This window comes from Sapajus apella, unplaced genomic scaffold (genome assembly GCF_009761245.1).
Source record: "Sapajus apella isolate SASKATOON/1434 unplaced genomic scaffold, GSC_monkey_1.0 scaffold10, whole genome shotgun sequence".
NCBI lineage: Eukaryota > Metazoa > Chordata > Mammalia > Primates > Cebidae > Sapajus > Sapajus apella.
This window is the reverse complement of record NW_022436950.1, coordinates 35,303,797-35,310,239: the sequence shown is the minus strand read 5'-3', so window position 1 is coordinate 35,310,239 and position 6,443 is coordinate 35,303,797.

Here is a 6,443-nt window from a genome sequence, read left to right as displayed (position 1 = left end):
AATGCCCACCAATGATAGACTAGATAAAGAAAATGTGGCACATATACATCACGGAATACTCTGCAGCCATGAAAAAGGATGAGTTCATGTCCTTTAAAGGGACATGGATGAATCTGGAAACCATCATTCTCAGCAAACTGATACAAGAACAGAAAACCAAACACTGCACATTCTCACTCTTAAGTGGGTGTTGAACAATGAGAACACATGGACACAGGGAGGGGAACGTCACACACCAGGGCCTGTTGAGGGGTGGGAGAGCGAGGGGAGGGATAGCAGGGTGTGGGGGTATTGGGAGGGATAATATTAGGAGAAATACCAATATAGATGACGGGGGGATGGATGCGGCAAACCACCATGGCATGTATATACCTATGTAAAATCCTACACAATCTGCACATGTACCCCAGAACTTAAAAAATATATACATAAAAAGAACCAAAGGTGAATATTTTTTCCCTATTATAATTTGGGCTGGCTACACCTATTTTGTTTTGGTAAGTTATATTTTATTATCCTACTTTTTCTAAGTAGTCTGTAATTGCAATTTACTGTTTTCTTTTTTTTTTTTTTTTTTTGAGGTGGAGTCTCACTCCATTTTCTAGGCTGGAGTGCAGTGGCCCAATCCCGGCTCATTGCAATCTCTGCCACCCAGCTTCAAGTGATTCTCCTGCCTTAGCCTCCCAAGTAGCTGGGATTACAAGTGTGTACCACCATGCCCAGCTAATTTTTGTAATTTTAGTAGAGATGGGTTTCACTATGTTGGCCAGGCTGGTCTCCTGACCTCAAGTAATCTGCCTGCCTCGGCCTCCCAAGTGCTGGGATTATAGGTGTGCACCACCATGCCCGGCCTATTTACTCTTGACCACAGGGTTAGGGATATTTGAAATTTTCAAGTAGTTATGTTTTAACACTTAAATGTTTCTTACTAATTTTTAGGTTTATTGCATAGTGATCATTCTTAGTGATCATTATTATTGATCACTATGCAATAAACCTAAAACTTAGTAAGAAACATTTAAGTGTATTTAGACCTATACCTTACACTCTACATCAAAATTAACTGCGTATAAATTAAAAGGTTAAATTATAAACTTCACATTAATAAATGAAAGAACATAAAGAAATATTTTCTACATAAAAAAGAAACCTTGCAGAGAAACGTTAATAGATTGGATCCAAAAGGAATTCTGTACACAACATACAGTGATTGTAATTCAAGACATTCAAGACAATACTTACAGGAAAGAGGCAAAGGATTAATAGTTGTCGTATTTTAAATGCTCATGCAAATTGACTGAAAAATATTAAGACCACATAGATAGATAGACAAAACACTTGAACGTTAAATTGACTAAAAATGAAATATATAAAAGATGTGCATGAGTATAATAAATAGTTACAAATAAAAGAAAAATGGGTCAAAAGATAATATCAAAGAAAAATTCAAAACAAGCGATTTTATATTAATAAAAAGTATAATTCACAATGAAGCTTTAGTAGTCATAAATCTTTTTATTTGTATAATATGGTCATTACAATCTATGAAGTAAAGCTACCAGAAATATACGTAAAATTGATGGAAACACAATCGTTAATGAGAGGTTACACAAAGTCTGACAACTCACATAAGTAAAATGTATAGCTACCCAAATGCTTTATCATCATTTATTAAATAACTTCTCTTCTAGCTGATGTGAAATGCTATTTTTTGATAGATTCTGGAATTCACTTGCTCAAATTCCACTCTAATATCCAAGGGAGACTTCCTATATTATAGAGGCTGAAAATTTGAAAATGACCTTTCCAGGGGTTCCTTGCAGCTATGTTTCCATCAATCAGGTGTGCCAATACGTCACTTGTTTTGGAATTACATGAATGGCAGAGAAGTGGTAGACATCTATTTTGCTAGCACAAATGATCATAGCAGGATAGTCTTGTAGCCAGTTGATTTGAGACATGGCAGCCTCTAACAGTGGCCATGCAGCTTTTACAGCTATGATAAAAACCATGGAAGTCTGGGGGCTGGGAGTTATTTCTAGAAGCTAAGCCCAAGAATCTGCTTCTCCGGCCCTTCCAAATATTTTATAATATCTGCTAGCAAATCCTTTTCTGGTTAAACTAGAAAGAATGGTTTCTGTTACCTGCAATGGAACCCTATCCAGTGCAGAGATGGTATCAAACATTAAATTCTTATATACACAAATACCTAGTTCTGGATATACAGCCTATTCAATTGAATTGTCTATCTTTATGCCAGCCTAAAATGATTGAATTATTATAACTTTATAATATGGCTTAATGTGCGGCAGGCCTGATAATCGTCTTTACTCTTTTTTTTACTAAAAAAAGTTTTCTTTTGGATGAACTTTAATTTCACTCTGACAATTCTCACTCTACCTGTGTTCCTTGGAGATTTTGATTCAATAGGCCAGATGAGGAAACTGCTTATCCTCTGGGCTGGAGGTCCAGACTGAGTTTACAGTGTCTTGATAGTAAATCTAGTGTACCCGTTGTAAAATAATTCTAAAGATTTAAGGTGGGGGTTTGGATAATAAAGTGTGACATGAATTTTCATGGCTTTATAACCCCATCTACCAAGACTGTTTTTATTTTTATATCAAATGACTTACTAAAAGGTAAAATAAGAGACGTCTGGACACTTCAGTGCATCTCTAATTTGAGAAATGATCAGTGGTCATCAGAGGGGAAACTGCATCTCATGGTTTTTGTAATTGCATTTGTTAGGCATAGGAAAATGTAAACTCAGAGAGACTGAGATAGAACCAAGCCTCCAGGATAAACTTCAGCAAAAGCCTAACGCCTTTGTTTCTCTTTTTCTTCCTAGTCACTTGTAACAGTACTAATCTAAAAGTAAGTATATGTGAGTTCTGGTCCTGGCCGAGCTAATTTGGGCAAACAATTTAACTTCTTTGAGGCTCAGGCTTCCATTCTAATAAGATGCAGATGATAATATCCATTCGTGCAAGTCACTGGTTTTTAACATATAATGTGTATAGGTGTCATGCACACTGCACCATCCCACACAAATGTGAGTTAATATATTTTCTTTCTTTATTATCTCTTTTACCTGCCTTAATCACCAAAGCATTGTGGTCTGTCATTCCATCTTCTCCAGTAGACTTTTCAACCATTTCTGATTTTTTTTTTTTGACAGTTACTTATCTCAGTCATCATTTCTATAATTCCCTATCAAACCCTGCTAGTATCTGTGAGATCCTGTCCCTCTTCTCAAGTGGTTCAGCACTTAAGACTGGGGACAATCCCTTCCTCCCTCCCTCCGTCCTTCCCTCCCTCCCTTCTTCCCTCCCTCCCTTCCTTCCTTCCTTTCTTCCTTGAGATGGAGTCTCACTGTCTCGCTCTCTCAGGCTAGAGTGCAGTGATGCAATCTTGGTTCACTGCAACCTCTGCCTCCCAGATTCAAGTGATTCTCTTGCCTCAGCCTCCCGAGTGACTGGGATTAGAGGTACTTGCCACCACGCCCAGCTAATTTCTGTATTTTTAGTAGAGACAGGGTTTCACCATGTTGTCCAGGCTGGTCTCAAACTCCTGACCTCAAGTGATTGACCTGCCTCGGCCTTCCAAAGTGCTGGGATTACAGGCAGGAGCCACTGTGCCCAGCTAGGACAATTCTTGTTACATGTTAATTTCTTAAAGCCACCAAAGTCTATTCAAGATCTGATATAGTGATTAAGAAATAAAGATGGACATTGATAAAAAGTATGAGATTAGTTTTACATATGTACATTCTTATAGCGCTCATAATGGCATCTGTTAAACCTTCATCTGACTTTTAAAATAAAATGGCTTGTAAAAGCTTTGAATTACTAGGCTGTGGTATGCTCTTGGGATCTCAAAGGAGTAACACAGAGGTCTAGGCACTCAGCACTGCATGGAGTCAAAATCCCAGTAGAATATGGAGGCAGAAAGATTGGACAGGGAGAACTTGTGAAAATTTAAACATGATCTTCAGGTTCATTTGGAAAAAAATTAGGTGACAATGGATGTTTTTTAAAAAACGCCACCATTAATGGCATTGCCTGGCCATAATTTATTGTGTTATCTTGTCATTTTCATTCTTTGCACTTTAGGTATTCTGCTTCCTCATACATAAGGTAATTTTGTAAAATTTAATGGAAGAGAAAAACAATCACACACACATTAGGTATTTGTTTATTGCTGTTATAAATGCTACATGAACATAGGAGAAGGTTTTGAAAGTGCAGAAAACATAAAGGAAAAGTAATCATTTGTTATACTTAGCATATTAGCAAATTAACATTCTGTTGCCTATCCTTTTCCTTTTTCTATACCTTGTTTCTATATATTTTATAAATTTTTTTACAAAATTTTAAACAGTAAGCTTATATATACGTCATACGTGCAGCTTGCTTTTTCACTTACCGTCTCACGAACATTTTCTTATGATTTCACAAAATCTTTGGCTTGTACATCTGGTGATTACACTTTTGACAGTGTTAGACTCTGCTGGAGATGATTTTTTTCCCTTCTTGATCTGAGAGATAAGCAGTTATTTTCTTTTTGAAAAGAGAAAGCCGATTTTCAGTTCATACCAGTAGGTGTCATCCATTCACACAAAGCACAACCCAAGAAACCTAATATAATTTGACTTAATCTCTGTAATTTCTACCAAATTCCAGTATAGTGTTCCAGCGTATCTAAGCTCCTTGGGTGAAGGACATTTAGGCTTTCAGTTGAATTTGAAGAAGAGGTTATTTTTGCTATTTAAGGTGCTTGCAAAGAAAGAAAAAGAGCAGTTTTGAAATGGAATAAATTTCATAGTTGAAGTTATCATTTTATATCCTAAAAATACATCCATTACCGGGAGATGTTATTAAAATCTTAAAATCTTACTCTGAATAGCCACTCAAAGAAGGCCAATGTTACTATTTTCCTGATTTTCTGAAAGAGGGTCACCAGCCTTAATCCTGTGTATAAAAATTTGGGATGAGTTCAAACATAATAAGGTATTTCAAAAATATCAAATAATGATGAAAAAGTAATGAATATGTAAAGTCATAATAACTATACTTTTGGTATCTTGTAATAGTTTTTAGGAGCTTTCATATACACTACCTTTTGGTCCTCACAAGGAATTTCTGTGATTACAAATGAGTGAACTTTCGCTCAGAGAGGTCAGGCATCTTTCTCCAGGCTACACAGTTGGTAAAAGACAGAGTCAGGTCTAAAACAAAGGCCTTTGAATTTTATGTGCATATATATATATGTATGTTCTGCCAATTGAGTGTCACCCTTTAAAGCAGAGGTTAAAAATCAATAGCCCAGGGGCCAAACTGGATCTTTAGATGTGTTTTGTTTGCTTCCCATGATGTTGGCTCACAGTGTATTTTAAATCTTTTGAATAAGCTCCAAAATTTAAAAATGGGGATATTTCCCACAAGGACTAGAATTCCATGTGTCTTTGGAAAAGAAGAGATGGTTACACTGGATTCATATTCCTTAGCTGGAACTGCTTGGTGGCACCTCCTGTATGCTGTCCTTGAGGCCTCACTGTCCACTGCTCCTTACTACCATATGCTTGGTCCATGTCATTCATTTGTTCTATCTACCTAGCCCTGTGTGCATATAAGTTTGTGAATCTTTGGAGTTGTAGATTTTGGGGGAATGATTATATACCTCTTTCAATTATGCTATTATGGCTCAAAATGCTTGAATAGCATTAACAGCCACACCAGAAAAGTGGTGTCAATGTTTTAGCCTATTAAATTTTTAAATTCACAAATGGCATCATCTGCTTGAGCCCTCAGGAGGAGTACACAGAATGAGCAAATCAGAGAACCAAAGCTCGAGATCTGGGGAACATCAACATGTCAGAGGAGAGAGGGATGAGAGGACCGGCAAAGGAGTCCAAGAGGAGAGAGGGGTCTGAGAGATGGAATACAAGAAAAGGAGAGTAATGATTCTGACCTTTTCCGGGGATCATACAGAGGCTTCAATGAGGTGTTGTTTGAAATTAGGAGGATAAGGTTTCCTTCAGGGTTAGACTTTAAATTTAATACGGAATAAATTAGAGCAGAAGCATGCAAATTAACCTACAATGAACAGTTCTTAGTTCTGATACCTCAATCAGGAATGGGTGGTACCATTTCAAGATGAAGTAAGTGTAACATCAAACCTGAAGTATAGCATCACACAATTCAGAGAGTTCAAGGATAGTAAGAATAGAGAGTGTTCATTGGAGTTTTGCAGTGTAGAGCTGATGGTAAGCTTAGGAAAAACAGCTTCAGTGGAATGTTAGAGACGAAACCAATCTACAGTGAATTGAGGAAAAACTAGGAAGAATAGAGTAGAGATGAAGTATAGACTTCTCTTTACTAAGAAAGAGGAGAAAAGTAGATGGCAGGATTTGCAGAGTATGTGTAAGAGTGGTGTGTGTGTGT